This window comes from Bos indicus x Bos taurus, chromosome 11 (assembly GCF_003369695.1).
Source record: "Bos indicus x Bos taurus breed Angus x Brahman F1 hybrid chromosome 11, Bos_hybrid_MaternalHap_v2.0, whole genome shotgun sequence".
In the NCBI taxonomy this organism is placed as follows: Eukaryota; Metazoa; Chordata; class Mammalia; order Artiodactyla; family Bovidae; genus Bos; species Bos indicus x Bos taurus.
Genome location: NC_040086.1, coordinates 68,732,564 through 68,753,494, shown reverse-complemented (window position 1 = coordinate 68,753,494; position 20,931 = coordinate 68,732,564). Strand labels below are relative to the sequence as shown.

The window sequence follows — 20,931 nt, the reverse complement described above, 5'->3', positions numbered from 1 at the left end:
AGAGATATACCCAAAATCCAATAGGCAAATTAAAATGGAATACAAATACATATTCAAATAATCAACAGAAATCAATTAAAGTGGAAGAGTGGATAAAACAAATAAAATAGACATAAGTCCAACCATATTAATAATTAAATATTTAATTCCAGTAAAAGTCAGAGATTGACAGTAAGACTAAACTATTTTCTACCTATTAAAGACATACTTTAAATGCAAAGCCACAATAATTTGAAAAAAAGTGGACAAAAAGAAATATAAGTGGACAAAAAGTAATCATAAGAAGGCTGGTGTGAATATTTTTAGTAGATTGATTAGTCAGACTTCATAACAAAGAGTGTTACCAGGGATAAAATTACCAGGGACATTTAATATTGATAAAAATACATCAGAAAGAAATAAAATCATAAATCTAACCTAATAATAGAAACTGAAAATATATAAATCAAAACTTAACAGAAGTAAAGAAAGACAGGAACAATACCATAATTATAATGAAATTTCAGCATGCATTTTTCATCATTTAGTAGACAAACTAGACAAAAACATTAGTGAAACAGAATATCTGAATAACACAATCCATCATCTCAGTCTAATTGACATATATACTACTTTATACATATAAACTGTAGTATATACTTTCTTTGCAAACATGTGATACATAATCACCAAAATAGACAATATGCTGAGCCGTAAAACACAATTATTTCCAAGGATCGAATCTCATAGAGTATTCTTGAACCACAACAGAATTAAAATTAGAAATTAATAACAATGATTAAGAAAACCCCAAATATCCAGAATTAAACACATTTCTAAATAATCCTGAGTCAAAGGTGATATCATAAGGGAATTAAGAAAACCCCAAAGAAGTGGAAGGCAGTAAATAAAGACAAGAGCAGAAATGAATGAAAGAGAAAAACAGTAGAGAAAATGAACAAAGCAAAAGCTGCTTCTTTGAAAACATCAACAGAATTGACAAACCCAAAGTCAAATGAGGAAGGAACAAAAGAGGGAGAACACAAATCACCAATATCATCACTGATAGCCTGAACTGAAGCCTCAGTTCAGTTCACTTCAGTTCAGTCGCTCAGTTGTGTCCGACCCTTTGCGACCCCAATGAATCGCAGCACGCCAGGCCTCCCTGTCCATCACCAACTCCTGGAGTTCACTGAGACTCACGTCCATCGAGTCAGTGATGCCATCCAGCCATCTCATCCTCTGTCGTTCCCTTCTCCTCTTGCCCCCAATCCCTCCCAGCATCAGAGTCTTTTCCAATGAGTCAACTCTTCACATGAGGTGGCCAAAGTACTGGAGTTTCAGCTTTAGCATCATTCCTTCCAAAGAAATCCCAGGGCTGATCTCCTTTAGAATGGACTGGTTGGATCTCCTTGCAGTCCAAGGGACTCTCAAGAGTCTTCTCCAACACCACACTTCAAAAGCATCAATTCTTCGGCGCTCAGCTTTCTTCACAGTCCAACTCTCACATCCATACATGACCACTGGAAAAACCATAGCCTTGACAAGACGGACCTTTGTTGGCAAAGTAATGTCTCTGCTTTTCAATATGCTATCTAGGCGTGCTGCAATTCATGGGGTCGCAAAGAGTCAGACACGACTGAGTGACTGAACTGAACTGAACTGAACCGGTGAGATACTATGAGCAAGTTAAGGCCAACAAATTTATAAGTTATATGACATGGATAAATTTCTTGAAAAATATAAAATAAAAATATAAATTTACCAAAGTTGACTGGAGAAGAACCTAAATAACCCTATATCTAATCAAGAAACTGAATATGTTATCAAAAGCTTTCCCCCAAAGAAACTCCCAGAATTAGGTGGTTTCACTAGTGAATTCTATTACACCGTCAATGGAAAATAGCACTAAGATTATAGACTTCTTCAGAAATGAAAGGAGAAGGGAAACAGTGCTGAATGTATTTTATCAGGACAGCATAACACTGACAACCAAGCCTTATAAAGGAATCCACCCCCACCCTGCCCCTCATCAAATTATGAATCAGCATCCCTCATGACCAGAGATGGCAAAGATCCTTTAAAAATTTTAGCAAACCAAATCCAACAATGTAAAAAAGAAAAAAGGGGTAATACATTAAGACTAAGTTGAATTTATTTTAGGAATGTAAGGTTGGATTAACACTTTAAAAAATCAGTGTAATTAACCATATTAAAAGGCTAAAAAGAAAACCAATAATTGAATTAGAATTATTTCACAAAATTCAACATATACCTATGATAGAAACTTTCAAAGGAAAGTTACCTAGAAAAAGTAGGTAACATCCTCAAACTGATGAAGGACATCTATGAAAAACCTACAGCTAAAATCATACTTAATGATGGAAGAGTGTATTTTTCCCTTTTGATCACAATCAAGGCAAAGATGCCCACTGTCACCACTTTTTTTTTTAATTTAAATTTATTTATTTTAATTGGAGGCTAGTTACTTTACAATATTGTATTGGTTTGCCATACATCAACATGAATCCGCCACGGGTGTACACACGTTCCCCATCCTGAATCCCCCTCCCACCTCCCTCCCCGTACCATCCCTCTGGGTCATCCCAGTGCACCAGCCCCAAGCATCCTGTATCCTGCATCGAACCTGGACTGGCAATTAGTTTCTTATATGATATTATACGTGTTTCAATGCCATTCTCCCAAATCATCCCACCCTCTCCCTCTCCCTCTCCCACAGAGTCCAAAAGACTGTTCTATACATATGAGTCTCTTTTGCTGTCTCGCATACAGGTTATCGTTACCTTTCTAAATTCCATATATATGCATTAGTATACTGTATTAGTGTTTTTCTTTCTGGCTTACTTCACTCTGTATAATAGGCTCCAGTTTCATCCACCTCATTAGAACTGATTCAAATGTATTCTTTTTAATGGCTGAGTAATACTCCATTGTGTATATGTACCACAGCTTTCTTATGCACTCATCTGCTGATGGACATCTAGGTTGCTTCCATGTCCTGGCTATTATAAACAGTGCTGTGATGAACACTGGGGTACACGTGTCTCTTTCAATTCTGGATTCCTCAGTGTGTATGCCCAGCAGTGGGATTGCTGGGTCATAAGGCTGTTCTATTTCCAGTTTTTTAAGGAATCTCCACACTATTCTCCATACTGGATGTACTAGTTTGCATTCCCACCAACAGTGTAAGAGGGTTCCCTTTTCTCCACACCCTCTCCAGCATTTATTGCTTGTAGACTTTTTTGGATAGCAGCCATTCTGACTGGCACGAAATGGTACCTTATTGTGGTTTTGATTTGCATTTCTCTGATAATGAGTGATGTTGAGCATCTTTTCACGTGTTTGTTAGCCATCTGTATGTCTTCTTTGGAGAAATGTCTATTTAGTTCTTTGGCCCATTTTTTGATTGGGTCGTTTATTTTTCTGGAATTGAGCTGCAGGAGTTGCTTGCATATTTTTGAGATGAGTTGTTTGTCAGTTGCTTCATTTGTTATTATTTTCTCCCATTCTGAAGGCTGTCTTTTCACCTTGTTTATAGTTTCCTTTGTTGTGCAGAAGCTTTTAATTTTAATTAGGTCCCATTTGTTTATTTTTGCTTCTATTTCCAGTATTCTGGGAGGTGGGTCATAGAGGATCCTGCTGTGACTTATGTCAGAGAGTTTTACCTATGTTCTCCTCTAGGAGTTTTATAGTTTCTGGTCTTACATTTAGATCTTTAATCCATTTTGAGTTTATTTTTGTGTATGGTGTTAGAAAGTGTTGTAGTTTCATTCTTTTACAAGTGGTTGACCAGTTTTCCCAGCACCACTTGTTAAAGAGATTGTCTTTACTCCATTGTATATTCTTGCCTACTTTGTCAAAGATAAGGTGTCCATAGGTGTGTGGATTTATCTCTGGGCTTTCTATTTTGCTCCACTGATCTATATTTCTGTCTCTGTGCCAGTACCATACTGTTTTGATGACTGTGGCTTTGTAGTAGAGCCTTAAGTCAGGCAGGTTGATTCCTCCAGTTCCATTCTTTTTTCTCAAGATTACTTTGGCTATTCGAGGTTTTTTGTATTTCCATACAAATTGTGAAATTATTTGTTCTAGCTCTGTGAAAAACACCATGGGTAGCTTGATAGGGATTGCACTGAATCTATAGATTGCTTTGGGTACTATGCTCATTTTCACTATATTGATTCTTCCGATCCATGAACATGGTATATTTCTCCATCTATTAGTGTCCTCTTTGATTTCTTTCACCAGTGTTTCATAGTTTTCTATACTCTTGCCTGGAAAATCCCATGGACGGTGGAGCCTGGTAGGCTGCAGTCCATGGGGTCGCTAAGAGTCAGACACGACTGAGCGACTTCACTTTCACTTTTCACTTTCATGCATTGGAGAAGGAAATGGCAACCCACTCCAGTGTTCTTGCCTAGAGAATCCCAGGGACGGGGGAGCCTAGTGGGCTTCCGTCTATGGGGTCGCACAGAGTAGAACACGACTGAAGCGACTTAGCAGCAGCAGCATATGTAGGTCTTTAGTTTCTTTAGGTAGATATATTCCTAAGTATTTTATTCTTTTGGTTGCAGTGGTGAATGGAATTGTTTCCTTAATTTCTCTTTCTATTTTCTCATTATTAGTGTATAGGAATGCAAGACATTTCTGTGTGTTGATTTTATATCCTGCAACTTTACTATATTCATTGATTAGTTCTAGTAATTTTCTGGTGGAGTCTTTAGGGTTTTCTATGTAGAGGATCATGTCATCTGCAAACGGAGAGTTTTACTTCTTCTTTTCCAATTTGGATTCCTTTTATTTCTTTTTCTGCTCTGATTGCTGTGGCCAAAACTTCCAAAACTATGTTGAATAGTAGTGGTGAAAGTGGGCACCCTTGTCTTGTTCCTGACTTTAGGGAAATGCTTTCAATTTTTCACCACTGAGGATAATGTTTGCTGTGGGTTTGTCATCAGATCAGATCAGATCAGTCGCTCAGTCGTGTCTGACTCTTTGCGACCCCAATGAATCGCAGCACCTCAGGCCTCCCTGTCCATCACCAACTCCCGGAGTTCACTGAGACTCACGTCCATCGAGTCAGTGATGCCATCCAGCCATCTCATCCTCTGTCGTCCCCTTCTCCTCCTGCCCCCAATCCCTCCCAGCATCAGAGTCTTTTCCAATGAGTCAACTCTTTGCATGAGGTGGCCAAAGTACTGGAGTTTCAGCTTTAGCATCATTCCTTCCAAAGAAATCCCAGGGATGATCTCCTTCAGAATGGACTGGTTGGATCTCCTTGCAGTCCAAGGGACTCTCAAGAGTCTTCTCCAACACCACACTTCAAAAGCATCAAATCTTCGGCGCTCAGCCTTCTTCACAGTCCAATTCTCACATCCATACATGACCACAGGAAAAACCATAGCCTTGACTAGACAGACCTTTGTTGGCAAAGTAATGTCTCTGCTTTTGAATATGCTATCTAGGTTGGTCATAACTTTCCTTCAGGGTTTGTCATATATAGCTTTTATTATGGTGAGGTATGTTCCTTCTATTCCTGCTTTCTGGAGAGTTTTTATCATAAATGGATGTTGACTTTTGTCAAAGGCTTTCTATGCATCTATTGAGATAATCATATGGCTTTTATTTTTCAATTTGTTAATGTGGTGAATTACATTGATTGATTTGCAGATATTGAAGAATCCTTGCATCCCTGGTATAAAGCCCATTGGTCATGGTATATGACCTTTTTAATGTGTTGTTGGATTCTGATTGCTAGAATTTTGTTAAGGATTTTTTTTATCTATGTTCATCAGTGATATTGGCCTGTAGTTTTCTTTTTCTGTGGCATCTTTGTCAGGTTTTGGTATTAGGGTGATGGTGGCCTCATAGAATAAGTTTGGAAGTTTACCTTCCTCTGCAATTTTCTGGAAGAGTTTGAGTAGGATAGGTGTTAGCTCTTCTCTAAATTTTTGGTAGAATTCAGCTGTGAAGCCATCTGGACCTGGGCTTTTGTTTGTGTCACCACTTTTAGTTAACATTGTACCAGAGGTCCTTGCCAATTCAGTAAGAAAATAAAAAGCAAAAAGATTGGAAAGAAAAAAAAGATCAGAAAGAAGAAAAAAATGACCCCTATTTGATATTTGGATTTCAGAAACAAAATCTACAAAATAGCTATTAGAATTAATAATTGAATTTGAGATCACAGATACAAGCTGCAAACAATAGGAAAATAGTAATATTTTATTATATATGCTTGGGAAAAAATTTAACTTAAGACATCCAAGTTCTCCATATCAAAATTATAAAATATTATGACAAGAAATTAAATAAGACCTAAATAAACAGAAAGATAGATCAGGTTCATTGATTAGATGGCTAAGTATTACAGTTCTTCCAAAAGATTCAATAAAATCCCAACTGAAATTCTAGCATGCTCTTTTTTTAGAGATTAATAAGCCTATTCTAAAATTTGTATCTAAACACAAAAGGCCTAGAATAACCAAAGAATTTTTAAAAAGGAAAACACTGGAGGATTTAGCCAACTTAACTTCAGAACTTGTTATAAAGATACAGTATTGGCAAAAAGACAGATGAATAGATCAATGTGGCAGAGTAGAGAATCCAGAAATAGACCAAAACATATGTGGTCAATTAATTTTTGTCCAGATTCCAAAGCAATTCAACGGGGACAGAAATGTATTTCAAAAATGGATGCTAGAGCAACAAGATATTCACTTGGGAAAAAAAAGTAAACACAAACCCTTCCTTCATACAATACACACAAAATCCAATCAAAAGGATCACAAAGGTATTTTGGAAGAAAATATAGAAAATATTTGCAATCTTGGGGTCTTTTATACACAAAAATATGAGCCTTACAAGAAAAAAATGGATAAATAAAACTTAATCAGAAGTGTAAAAGACACCATTAACAAAAATGCAAACCATGACCAGGAGAAAAATATTCATATGAAGCACATATGTTAGGCAAAGGACTCGTATCAGTTCAGTTCAGTTCAGTCGCTCAGTTGTGTCTGACTCTTTGCAACTCCATGAACCACAGCAAGCCAGGCCTCCCTGTCCATCACCAACTCCCAGAGTTTACCCAAACTCATGTCCATTGAGTCAGTGATGCCATCTAACCATATCATCCTCTGTCGTCCCCTTGTCCTCCTGCCTTCAATCTTTCCCAACATCAGGGTCTTTTCAAATGAGTCAGCTCTTCACATCAGGTGGCCAAAATATTGGAGTTTCAGCTTCAACCTCAGTCTTTCCAATGAACATCCAGGACTGGTTTCCTTTAGGATGGACTGGTTAGATCTCCTTGCAGTCCAAGTGACTCTCAAGGGTCTTCTCCAACACCACAGTTTAAAAGCATCAATTCTTTGGTGCTCAGCTTTCTTTATAGTCCAACTCTTACATCCATACATGACTAGAAAAGCCATAGCCTTGACTAGATGGACCTTTGTTGACAAAGTAATGTCTCTGCTTTTTAATATGCTATCTAGGTTGGTCATAGCTTTCCTTCCAAGGAGTAAGTGTCTTTTAATTTCATGGCTGCAATCACCATCTGCAGTGATTTTGGAGCCCCCCAAAATAGTCTGACACTGTTTCCACTGTTTTTCCATCTATTTGCCATGAAGTGACGGGACCAGATGCCATGATCTTAGTTTTCTGAATGTTGAGCTTTAAGCCAACTTTTTCACTCTCCTCTTTCACTTTCATCAAGAGTCTCTTTAGTTCCTCTTCACTTTCTGCCATAAGGGTAGTGTCATCTGCATATCTGAGGTTATTAATATTTCTCCCGGCAATCTTGATTCCAGCTTGTGCTTCCTCCAGCCCAGCGTTTCTCATGATGTACTCTGCATAGAAGTTAAATAAGCAGGGTGACAGTATACAGCCTTGACGTACTCCTTTTCCTACTTGGAACCAGTCTGTTGTTCCATGTCCAGTTCTAACTGTTGCTTCCTGACCTGCATATAGGTTTCTCAAGAAGCAGGTCAGGTGGTCTGGTATTCCCATCTCTTGAAGAATTTTCCACAGTCTATTGTGATCCACACGGTCAAAGGCTTTGGCATAGTCAATAAAGCAGAAATAGATGTTTTTCTGGAACTCTCTTGCTTTTTCCATGATCCAGCGGATGTTGGCAATTTGATCTCTGGTTCCTCTGTCTTTTTTAAAACAGCTTAAACATCTGGAAGTTCATGGTTCACATATTGCTGAAGCCTGGCTTGGAGAATTTTGAGCATTACTTTACTAGCGTGTGAGATGAGTGCAATTGTGTGGTAGTTTGAACATTCTTTGGCATTGCCTTTCTTTGGGATTGGAATGAAAACTGACCTTTTCCAGTCCTGTGGCCACTGCTGAGTTTTCCAAATTTGCTGACATATTGAGTGCAGCCCTTTCACAGCATCATCTTTTAGGATTTGAAATAGCTCAACTGGAATTCTATCACCTCCACTAGCTTTGTTCGTAGTGATACTTCCTAAGGCCCACTTGACTTCACATTCCAGGATGTCTGGCTCTAGGTGAGTGATCACACCATCGTGATTATCTTGGTCGTGAAGATCTTTTTTGTACAGTTCTTCTGTGTATTCTTGCCACATCTTAATATCTTCTGCTTCTATTAGGTCCATACCATTTCTGTCCTTTATTGAGCCCATCTTTGCATGAAATGTTCCCTTGGTATCTCTAATTTTCTTGAAGAGATCTCTAGTCTTTCCTAGTCTATTGTTTTCCTCTATTTCTTTGCATTGATCACTGAGGAAGGCTTTCTTATCTCTCCTTGCTATTCTTTGGAACTGTGCATTCAAATGGGTATATCTTTCCTTTTCTCCTTTGCTTTTTGCTTCTCTTATTGTCACATCTATTTGTAAGGCCTCCTCAGAGAGCCATTTTGCTTTTTTGCATTTCTTTTTCTTGAGGATGGTTTTGATCCCTGTCTCTTGTACAATGTCACGAATCTTTGTCCATAGTTCATCAGGCACTCTGAATATATAAAGAACTCATAAATAATAAAAGGAAGATAATCCATTCAAAATGATCAAAAGATTTGATCAGACATTTTACCAAGAAGTATACAAAAACAGGCAAGGACCAATATGAAAAACGTTCCACATCTTGTCAGTTAAATGGACATTAACAGCACAATGAGATACCACCAAACATGCGGTAGAAAGACTAAAATTAAAAATATTGACTATACTAAGTATTGGTGAGGCAAAATGGAATGGCTGGAACTTTAACATACTATTGGTGCACATGTGAAATGATATGTCTACTGAGTGGGATTTCTGGGTTTCACTTTTGCATATATTCAACTTTACTACATATGTCTCAGTATTTTCTAAGGTTGTTAACAATTTATAATCTCACCAGTGATGTAAAAGAGTTCCTGTTCCTCTATCTCCTCATTAATGCTGCATATTGGCAGGATTCTTATTTGTATCCATCTGGTGGGAGCAAAATGGCAACCCCTTGCAGTCTTAATTTATGTCTCCCTGAAATTACTGGTAGACCAAGCATCTTTCAATATGTTTATTCTTGTACTCCCTCTTGTATGAGATGAATATTCACATCTATGCCTATTTGTCTGTAAGTTATATTTTTCTTATGGACTTGGAGGATTCTTTATTTACTCTGGATATTTCTATTTTGTCGGTCATATGTGTTGCAAACGTCTTCTCCCAGTTGGTGGTTTATTTTTTTTTTTTTACCTCCTTTATAATGTCTTTGGATGAACAAAGATATTCATTGTATACAAATATAAACATGTTATGAATCTTTGCTTAGAAATTTAGTTTTTTTTTAATTGAGCCATATGTTAATTCTTATGGGAACTTAATTTAAGAAACTTTGTGAGAGTTTCTCTTTTTAAAAACAGGAAGTTCATTAGTAATTTACACATTCATTCCCCAAAGTATTGATTAAAAATTTTTATGGCCCTATAATAATGTTTTCAAGAAGTATGATATTCACAGCAAAACTCTGAAATGAACTTGTAAAGAAGCACTATGATATTCATAGCAAAATGATGAAATGAACTTGTAAAGAAACACTTTGAGTACTTAGGAAATGGTGCATGTTTTTCTAGAGGCAAATAGAGCCTTACCAAAATTAATCATTTAACTTTCTTGCTCTTTTTCTTTTTTCTTTTATTCTAACAATAGACTTCCAATTTTAGAATAATAGGAGAATACCATATATATGGTCATATGTTTATGATTGATTTATATACATATAGATAGATAAAATATATTGATTTTAAAAATTGTCCAATAAAAATAATCCTTTATTCCTTATATACAAGATGGTAAATCAAGCTAGACTGAGTAGGTTGTATGTATCCTGTAGTATTATATAGAAGTACAGTGCAGTATAGCACAGTAAAATAAAATATAATAAATATAATTCACAGTTTGAACCAGAAATCACAGATGAATGATTTCAGATTATCTTGGAATCATCATACTGTAATAGTCACAAAACTCTGTCCCTTGCACTAACATTTTTATCTTGGTCCTGGATGAAGATGTTGAAGTGAAAAGGAAAATACTTTTCAACACTTTCATCATTTCTAATGATAGAAAGAAAACATTACAATTAACCAGGCAGATGGCAGAAACAAAATTCTAAAGGACCTCAAAATCGAGAAGATGGAATATAACCAATGAAACTACAAAGCTGTCTTCACATTTTAAAGTTAATTGCAAGTAAATAGTGAGCGGGCTCTGCCTCGGTTAAATTTCATTTCAGAATTATTTTGTGTGCCTTACTTGACTTCCTGTTTTAAATGTGGTAAAAGATTGGATACAATCTGAACTGCTGTCACAGTAGTAAGGGGTTGCTTTGGAAAGGACACCTCCAGCCCCCTAATCAAATCTTCTCATGGCCATCTAACCCTCTGTGTTCAGTTCTGGGGGCCACACTTTAAGAGAAACATCAACATCTTCAATGGTATCCAAAGAGAGTAGCAGAGGGTACCTCGCCAGGGAGGAAGCAGTCTGCTTGCAAGGATGGTTTCCTAGTATGCAGTAATATCCACCCAGAAAAGGTGATGACTTTTTCTAATTGGCACAAACTTGCCATCAGCTAAGTACACAAGGAATCTAGAGATTAATTCCTGGGAAGTTAGAAATCTAAGAATATCTATTGGGAGAAAGACTGAACAATTTACAGTGACTGTCAGATCCAGCCCTGTAGTCCTAATCCCCAGCCCTCTAGAATAATCCTGGTCTTAGAGAGCACAGATTTAACAATCTCTGGTCCCACAGGTGGAACCTTTGTTGCTTCTCTAACTCCCAATACTCCCTTTTAGAAAACTGGGCTTTGCCCTATCTCTTAAGGAAAAAAAAAAAAAGACATCGTGGAATAGTGGTCAAGAGCATGTGGAATCAGGTTGAAACTTTGGTTTGAATCCAGATATTGCTTAATGACTAAGCAGTGTCCTTAATATCTCTGAGCCTCCTTTTCTTACATATAAAATGGACTGGAGGTGGTGGCAATAAAACCAGCCTTTTAACAGTAGGTGGGTATTAAATGAGAAGTTTCTTGTAAAGGGCTTGGCATGGAACATAACGACAACTAGGTAGGTAGATCTTGTGACCATCACCACCAGGATCTCCTCAGGTACCCACCGCCCTACCCTGTGACAGGAAGGGGCACCTCAGGCATTGGCCAGTTACTCCTGGACTTCTAACAGTAGGCCTTCCCAGGTCCCCAGAGTTGAGTCCAACAGAGTAGCCACTAGATACATGTGGCTTTTGAACATTTAAAATATGGCAAATGCAACGAATGAACTGAATTTTAAGTTTAAATTAATTTAATTAATTAAAGGAAATCAGTCCTGAATATTCATTGGAAGGACTGATGCTGGAGCTGAAGCTCTAATACTTTGGCCACCTGATGCTAAGAACTGACTCATTGCAGAAGACCCTGATGCTGGGAAAGATTGAAGGCAGGAGGAGAAGGGGACGACAGAGGATGAGATGGTTGGATGGCATCACTAACTCGATGAACATGAGTTTGATCAAGCTCGGGGAGCTGGTGATGGACAGGGAAGCCTGGTGTGCCATAGTCCATGGGGTCACAAAGAGTCGGACATGACTGAGCGACTGAACTGAACTGAATTTATATTTAAATACCCACACACATGGCTAGCACCTGTCTTATTAGACAGAGTCAAGGGTAAGAGGGTAATGGCAGCGATGACCACAGAACCAGGAGGGCCTGAGCACCCGTAAGTGGAGACAGTCAAGATGAGGTTGGATGATTATAAAACAGGGGTGCAGAAGTAGCCCTGAATTGGGCAGATCCTTTCACTTTGACCTGCAGAGGTTCTCTGCACTCACCTGCTTGTCTTCAACATTGTATTTTTGCCACTAAACCACCCAGTTCCCTCCTGTCAGTGATAGGACAGGACAGACCTCATAGTGACAGGTGCAGGGCTGGCCCTGGTGACCTGGCCTCCGGCCTGAGCTTAGCACATCCCAGCCACCAAGAGGGATGCTGTTTGCATTTTGTTCTCAGTCCACTAAGAAACCGGAAGCAGCGTTCAGCTGTTCCCTGCCAGGAGGGCTGCACACAGCTCTTTCCTAGCTCGTGTTTTTTTCCAGAACAGTGGAAATATATCTGATGTAATGTAGCAGAACACGACAAGGGACGGTTTTTCTCTTAACAAATACTCATTTGAAATGGTGCCCACACCCCGCATGAGGAGCGATCTATTTCCCACAACAGTGTTCCGGCAAAACCCATTACTAATTCCACAACTCAAATTAAAACTAACAGAGCTTGAAGGCTCGGGCTGACTGTGCTCTCTGCTGACAGGGAGCAAGGAAGAGTGGGGGGAGGGGCCCGGCGCACTCGCGTGTGTATGTGTTTAATTACACTGTTTAACACATCGAGAATAATTTAGCCACCCGAGTGGGGAAAATAAGGCACTTAACTGCTCTCCGGTGGAAAAGAGCCCCGTGCAAACCACTCTCAGCTGTGCGCGACCTCGCACACCTCAGGGCTTCGCAGGGAGAGAGAGGGTGGGGAGAAGGGTTGGAGAGAAAGAACAAAGATGGCGGGGAGGGAAGGAGGGAGAGGGGACTTGGGGCAGAGGTAAATTCACTGTGAGTGGGGAGGGCACATGACTATTTCTCAAGGAGAATGGATATGAGACTGTGAGAAGGTGAGAATGAACATAAATTTCGAGCTTTAAAATGGAACTTAACACCTAGACCAGGGCTTTACCTGGGTGGCTCCCCGGCTTCAGAATCGTCTCAGCGGCGTTCCTTGCCTTAATGGCCTGGAAGCTGTGAATGGAGGCTTCTGGTCCCTGGAAAGGCAAGCCTCAGAGGAAGACTATCCAGGGCTCTCTGCAGAAGGGGAAACTGAGGCTTAAGATCAGACAAGAGGTGTCTGGGCAGCATGGGGAGTAGATGGCTGTCTGGCTCCCAGCTTCAAGGCTGGTGCTTTGGCCTGGAAGCAAAGCTTGTCATGGGCCCTGCTGAGGGGTATCTTTATTTTCTGTTCTGTTGGAGCTGAGATAATCTCTAATCCAAGGGCCTCGGGAGAGGGAATGATGAGAGAAGCCTTCACATGGCTTCAGATTTACAGAGCATTGCAGCACCCCAGATGGGGACCAGGTGCCAGAGAAGTGAGTACTCAGAATAGAACTATCCATCGTCTGCCAGTGACTCTGGGTTCAACGCTGGGCTGACTGCCAAGGAGATGAACAGCCTGGCACAAGAGTGGCAGAAAGCAGAAACCACTGGTGTGGCTCATGGATGGGGCAACCCCACTGTGCTCTCTAGCAGGTGGCCTCGCCATGTGGACCCAGCCTCTTCAGGGACTCATGGCTGATGGGTCCCTCCCAGGGCACCCTGTGGGTTAACAAGGAGAGCCCTTGCCAGGCAGCAAGGAGTCTGAGCCACTCCATTAAGTCCATGAGCCGTGCCTCTTCTCTGGCCTCCCTTTCACCGTTTGGAACACTGAGCAAGTTGGACTTACTCTCTGAAGTGCTTTTCAGCGGTAACGTTCTGTGTTTCTGGAACTGAGAATGTTCTATGCACACTCCTTGATACTGTTGGGCAGGCAGTGAAACTGGAATACAGCATTCCTTTCAGTTAAGTTCATCACGTGCAAACACAGAAAATCCAAACATCTTCGCATGAAACGCTTCTCCTTCCCATCTCCCAAATGCTTTGACGTGTTACTCAATACAGAAGAGGCCTAGAAAGTTCCCAAGTAGCTTGTCGATGTATTCTGAGGACATGGCAGAGCCTTCTTCCTGGGTTCTATAATTACATGTGTCCCAGAAACACTGTGTAACATTCAGTATGATCACGGATTTCTGGGCACGGTTCTTCCTCCATCCATAAAGAGAGGATACACTTCCCACTTACTAATTTAAACTCCTTCTAAAGCACATTCGGGGGATTTAGGAAGTTGGGGCCCGTCATGTATCAAATGATTATCTGATTTTAAGAGTTACTATCTCCAACCCATCCTCCCCAGGTCACTCCAGACGGCTCGCTTCCCAGTGGGCAGGAACCTTATGTGCAGTCTCAGGTCCTCTTGGTCTCAACTGTCTCTGGGACCCTTATCTCTCTTTTGAGGGTTTTCTTTGACTCTGGGCAAAGAAGAGGCTCTTCTCACCTCTTCCGGACTGAGGTGAGGTGCCAAACCTCAAGGAGTAGGATCTGGATTTCCCAGTGACTGCCAAGGGGCCAGATGCACAAGCCAGAGGTTCAGAAGCATTAATTCCCCATGGGGCAAACTTTAAGCAATGAGAGATGGAAGACAGAAGGGAGCCTACATGTAAATTTCCTCTCTAACATCTCTCCTGTGGATTATTCCAAGACCCAGCATTTTTGCAAAACTAGTTGTAGGTGTCCTGCTTTAGCCAAGTAGCTATTTCTTTTTGTGAAGGGACGTGGGTGATACATCACCTTGTATTGCTTCCCATCCTCCTCTCCTCATTTGTTATTTCCCTCACTTTTGCTGCCCTGGGATTGCACCTCCCAGTGAGGCATTAGCATTCAAGCTTTGCCTCAAGCTTTGTTTTGTAGAGAACCCAGGATAGAATAATATCAACAGTAATAACTAGAATATTTTGAGTGCTTATCATGTGCCAGGTACTTTATATATATTATCTAAGTACTTTACATATATTATCTCATTTAATCTTTTCAATAAAAGTGTATGCTTGTGTGAAGCATACACTACTGTTACATTTTATTTTTTTTTAATAAATTTATTTTAATTGGAGTCAAATTACTTTACAATATTGTATTGGTTTTGCCATACATCAACATGAATCCACCACGGGTGTACACATGTTCCCCATCCTGAACCCCTCTCCCAAATCCCTCCCCATACCATCCCTCTGGGTCATCCCAGTGCACCAGCCCTGAGCATCCTATATCATGCATCGAACCTGGACTGGTGATTCGTTTCACATATATTATACATGTTTCAATGCCATTCTCCCAAATCATCCCACCCTCACCCTCTCCCACAGAGTCCAAAAGACTGTTCTATACATCTTACATTTTAATGATGAGGAAACTGGGACCCAGAGAGGTTATATAACATGCCCAAATGATAGCATTAGAAATCACACATGTGAGGATCAAGTACAGAGCTAGACACAGAGTTAACCATCAGGGTCAGTAGGTGGATCATTAATCTGTATATTTCTCACTAGCACCCTTTCTTCTAAAGCATTCTTTCCAGGGAATCACTCACTGAATACTACCAATGAAGAAGTCAAAGAGGAAATCAGAAAATACCTCAAGACAAAATGAAAATGAAAGCACAACCCTTCAAAAAATCTACAGGATGTAGCAAAAGCACTTCTAAGAGGAAAGTTCATAGTGATACAGGCTTCCTCAAGAAACAAGAACATCTGAAACAACCTAACTTACCACCTAAAAGAATTAGGAAAAGCACAAACAAAACCCAAAGTCAGCGGAGGGAAGGAAATGATTAGAGAGGAAATAAATAAAACAGATCAAAAAGATGATAGAAGGCATCAATGAAACCAAGAGCTATTTTTTTTGAAAAGACAAGTAATTTTGCTTATCCTGTATGTCAGAAAGTATACAGTGGTAAACAAAGGCATGGTTCCTGCCATCAGGGTATCCCTGATGATAATGTAGCCCTCCAGGTTGTGACTGAATGAGCAGAAAGCAAAGGTGACTTGCCGATTAAGAGATCCTCTCACTGTATGAAACGGGCAAAGTTGAGGTTATCTTCATTTAGGGAGTCAACTCACCCTTTGCCCTAGTTTTTCTTAAAACTTGTTCTTGGACCCTTTGCATCACAGACACCTGCTTTTTTGAGCTACTGAATCCATATCTCTGGGGGTGGAAATTTCGAAGCTACAGAATTAAGACAGTCTCTGAAACATTTATATGCTTACTAAAGTTTGGAGTGCTTTCTTGGTCCAAAGTCCTGAGAAGTCACCTCTCACACCCTACCTGTTTTGAAGACAGGTGTATTGATGCAGCCTGGTCAGCAGGATTCCCCCACAGGGAGCCAAGTTGGGACTAGGTGGGTCCCACCAGCTTGGCTGCAGCCACTCTGCAGGATAGAGAGTAATGGAGGATACTGGTGGTGGCACAGTGGCAGTTCCTTTGCAGAAACAGTTGGCTGACGGTCAACTGCCTGGATGTCTGCTTGCTTCTTCCCCTTGGGCTCTTCCTTATATGGGCACGGCAGACACCGCCCCACCTTAGTTAAACAGTGACTCCATCCTGGGACCTGGAGAGAAGATATTGGATTGAACTGCAGATCTTCCCCCAAGCCAGTCTCCACCTGATCCCATTTCACTTCCTGGAGTCCCGAGCTTTCGATTTCTTGGCTGCCTGATTTGTGGTCATCCGAGGTTTCCAAATAATTCAGTTGCTTTGTTTTAACTTCAGGGACTTTTCCTTCAGAGGAAGGGCTGAGGAAGAGGGAAATGCCCTTCCTTGGTGCCTCTTTCTCACATCCCAAGTGCCTTCACCAGGTGTCACACATCAAGAGCAACTAACTACTCAAAGTAAGTCACACCACATGGGCTTTGTGCCAGAAGAGCATCTCCTTTTGACAAATATAAATGGCAGACTCGATGAACCCTGGGCGTGGAGAGACCCGGGGAAGGTCTCTGCATCATTCGTGCTTAATGGATGGTGGAGAAAGGGATGAAGCGTGTAAGGCAGGCACTTCCTGACTCCAGACCACTGATAGCATGGCCCACTCATGTTGTAGGCCTTGATTGAAAAAAAAAATGCACAGCCTAGAAGTTGAGAATTCTTAGGACTTCAGGCCTGAGAGGCAGCCTCTCAGATAGCTCTGAGGGACTGCTCCAAAGAGGTAAGGGAGGAACCAGGATTTATAGGAGTTTTTATAACAAAGACCAGGTTCGTTGGAACATCAAAAGGTTACCGTTTAGGAAAGAAAATCACGTATCTCAAGTTAAGGAATTTGGCACTTTTCTGTTTATGGGAAGACGCAAGAGTCCAGGCTCACTGGAATCATTCCTTTGATATGCACCTCAGCTATCTATGGCCAGTATCCTCTTCTTTCTCAGCCTGAGTCCCCTCAGGGTGCGCTGTTGGGGGTGGCCACAATGTCCGAGGTCCTTGGCAGTGGGCAGGCCTGTTCCTGTCCATCCATCCAGGGCTTTTGTAGTGGCTGATGACTGCAACACCCTTTGTCTACTGACATGGCTGGCAGTATTTTTCACTCACAATATAAAAGAAGGAAAACTTATTTCTGCTGATGAGATGCAGGAGGCCCTGCTAAGGAGTGATGGGTAGTGGAGCGTTTGCCAAGAGAAGAAGGTGGTGAAGTGGTCCAGGCAGGGGTGAGCATGGTGAGAAAGTACAAATCCCAGGTGGACAGCTTGAGGACCTTGGATGAAGTGAAACCCAAATCACCCACAGACACGTTAAGGGCCGACATTACCAGCACCCCAAAGCCCGCTTGGGGATCTCCTTCCCATCACTATCCTCCAGGAGAGCCTCAAGGTCAACTATTCCCAGTCCTGTGCATTTTGATAAGCTCTATCCTCTTCCTCTTTTAAGAAAACAAATTCAGAGTTGATTTAAGGGATTAAATCAAAAGTCCCTATAAAATATGACAAAGGAGACTATTGTGGTGGGGCAAACAGGTATACAGAGTATTTGCCATGTAATCAAATGGCTCATCTCACAGATTTCATGGGTTTTTACATTCCTCTGTGGGTGGAAAAAGTCAACAAAATGAGATGATTTTTCTTAGTGCTAAGAAGTGTAAAGTACAAGCTCACCCAGCTTTAGTGCTGCACTGTGGGCTGCACTCTGTATGAATCAGCCAAGTCATATTCTTAGACTCAGAGCAATAGGTGACAAATCTAACAATATCTTCAAGAGAAGCATTATAAATGAAACTGGTTAGTTGGTATTTCCTGGAGAGGGGAGGTTCTGAAGAGCTCTGGTACCAGAGTTCTTTATGTTTCAGTGCAGAAAAGAATTCAGCGAGAGGAAAAGTGATGGGTAAGAAGTGATTTATTAGAATAGGATGCTTGTGAGTTTTACAAATGGGCAGGTGAGAGATGCCACACCCTGGGAACTTATTGGGCTACAGATTTGTAATCAAAGGAAAAATGGAGGGGTGGCAGGGAGAACTTCCTTGTCTTTCTTGAGTAGACATCATGCTGCCATCATCAGCTCCTCCTCCAAGCTGAGCAGGGGAGTTTTCTTGTCCCTTCATGGTCAAGTGTGTGTGTGTACTCAGCCATGTCTGACTCTTGGTGACCCCATGGACTGTAGCCCACCAGGCTCATGTGTTTATGGAATTTTCCAGGCAAGAATACTGGAGTGCGTTGTCGTTTCCTCCTCCAGGGGATCTTCCTGACCCAGGGATGAACCCATCCATGTCTCTTGTGTCTCCTGCATTGGCAGGTGGGTTCTTTACCACTGTACCACCTGGGACATGGTCAAGCTAGGTCCATGAATTATTGTTTTTTATGTGTGCAGAGAGTATGTCCTAGGGATCATTTCCTTATTTATCTCACTGGGCAGGATATGGGTCTCCTGCCTCCACTGTTTTATTGTCTGGGGGCATGCCTCATGCTTCTGTCACATGGTTTTGTTGCTAAGCAAGCGTGCTTGGCTTTGTGGTTAAGTAATTCTGCTTTCTTGAATAATCATTAACTTACAGGGGTTTCCCATATATTTTGTACTTACAATCCCCTAGTGGGATAAACTATGTAATCATCTATTTTGTCTCTTTACTCTGTCTCTATCATAAACACTCAAGTTTTCAAACTGAAATGTCCTGGCACAATCACTTGCTTATCGTGGAATTTTGGACAAGCTACTTAATGCAAGGAGAGGGAAATGGCAACCCACTCCAGTATTCTTGCCTGGAGAATCCCATGGACAGAGGACCCTGGCAGGCTACAGTCCATGGGGTTGCAGAGAATCAGACATGAATGACCCGCATACACACACACTTAATGCTAAGCCTGTTTCCTTAAATCCAAAATGGAGATGATAATAGAATTTAACTCATCAGCCACAATGAGAATAAAAAAAAAAAAAATGCAAAGGCAGGTGAATTGCTTACTACTATGCCTGACAGACAGTAACTGTGCAACGATGAGTGGCTTTATAGTGGCTATTTAGTGAAGCCAGACATAGTACCCGGGTGCTGGGAGTTCAGAGAACTACTGTTAGGAGAGAGGCTGGGACCTCCAAGGTGGAAACCATGGACTCTTTGGGGAAGGATAAGGGAAGGATAAAGGTGATGCCTCAGGCTAGGGAAGGAGAGCTTGACACTGATGAAGAGAAAGTCCAGAAAGGGAAAGGAAACTTGTCTTCATCCATTTCATAAAATTCTGTTTCCATAACAAGTAAGTCTACATAAGTATTGCCTGAAGAAACCAGCTGAGACCAGCATGGTCTGCTTCTATGTGGTGTTGCCACATGTTGCTGACCTGAGAAATACAGAGGCATCTGGCTAAGTAGAAAGGAGCTGTGCTTTCTTCATAATGAGGGAAACCTTCATAGTGAGGGGGCTGAGAGGAGATGGACCCCTTTCCTGTGTTCTGATATGGTGGCCACAGTGGAGAGGGATAGGGGGAACCCATGTCCTACTTGTGCTAAAGAAGCAGGAAACCAGCACCCTGAGAGACATGTGTATGTGTAGGCACAGGGTCCCTGGGCACTACTCTGGCCCTCAATGCCCCAGCATCCTTCAGGGCAAGGGCTCCATCATTGAACACCCAGGTCCATGAAAGCACAATCCAAGGGTGATCACTGTCACTGCAGCCCAAGAAGGATGTGTGGACCAGCACTGTCCTGAGGCTATGGACAATGTGAGTGAGATGACAGGATATAGGACTGTGATTGCTGTTTCCTTCTCGGGTTGCATCCCCAGGGAGGCAAGAAGGCTTAGGTCAGCCCACACACACGAGGGTGGCTTGGGAAGGATTAGAGTCAGGTTACTCCCCAAACTTTCATTCTTGAGCTACCCCAGGGGACTGTGGAAAAGTCTCCCTTCTTTCTGAAAGGTGACAAATGGGGTGGGGTAGAGACGAGTACAGATTAGATGGTTCAGAGTGGCCTGCCGAGAGAGGAAGGGCCTTTGGTAACCAGGTGGGGAAAGGCTGTGCTTGCCCAGAAAAGTCAGTGATTGACCTTGGAGGTGAGCAGACTTTGGGGAGGAAGAGGCAGTGTGGCCAGGACAAAGGATGACAAGCAGGTTCCTGCAGGGACCAGGAATCCACCAAGCCTGATGGCAGTGTGGTTACCCAAGGGCGAAAGAGCAGATAAAACCAAGAGGGGTCTTGGAATGCAGGAACAGAAAAACCAGACCCTTACCATCCTTCCCTCCCCTGTGTTGTAACTATTAATGGATTTCTGGTCCTCCTGAGCAGTATAACCTGTCTCCCCTCCTACCCCATGCTGCTGTTGCTGCTGCTGCTGCTAA

The 20,931-nt window shown here is 41.5% G+C and overlaps 1 protein-coding gene across 1 annotated transcript in view; it reads right to left on the bottom strand.

The window, feature by feature from the left end:
* Nucleotides 1-16,652, bottom strand: part of CAPN13 (calpain 13) — a 75,939-nt gene extending 59,287 nt beyond the window's left edge. Inside the window, exon 1 of the mRNA XM_027554416.1 lies at nucleotides 16,452-16,652. The gene's annotated coding sequence lies outside the window, so the exon portion shown is untranslated. The remainder of the gene's footprint in view (nucleotides 1-16,451) is intronic.
* Nucleotides 16,653-20,931: the final 4,279 nt, after the last annotated feature.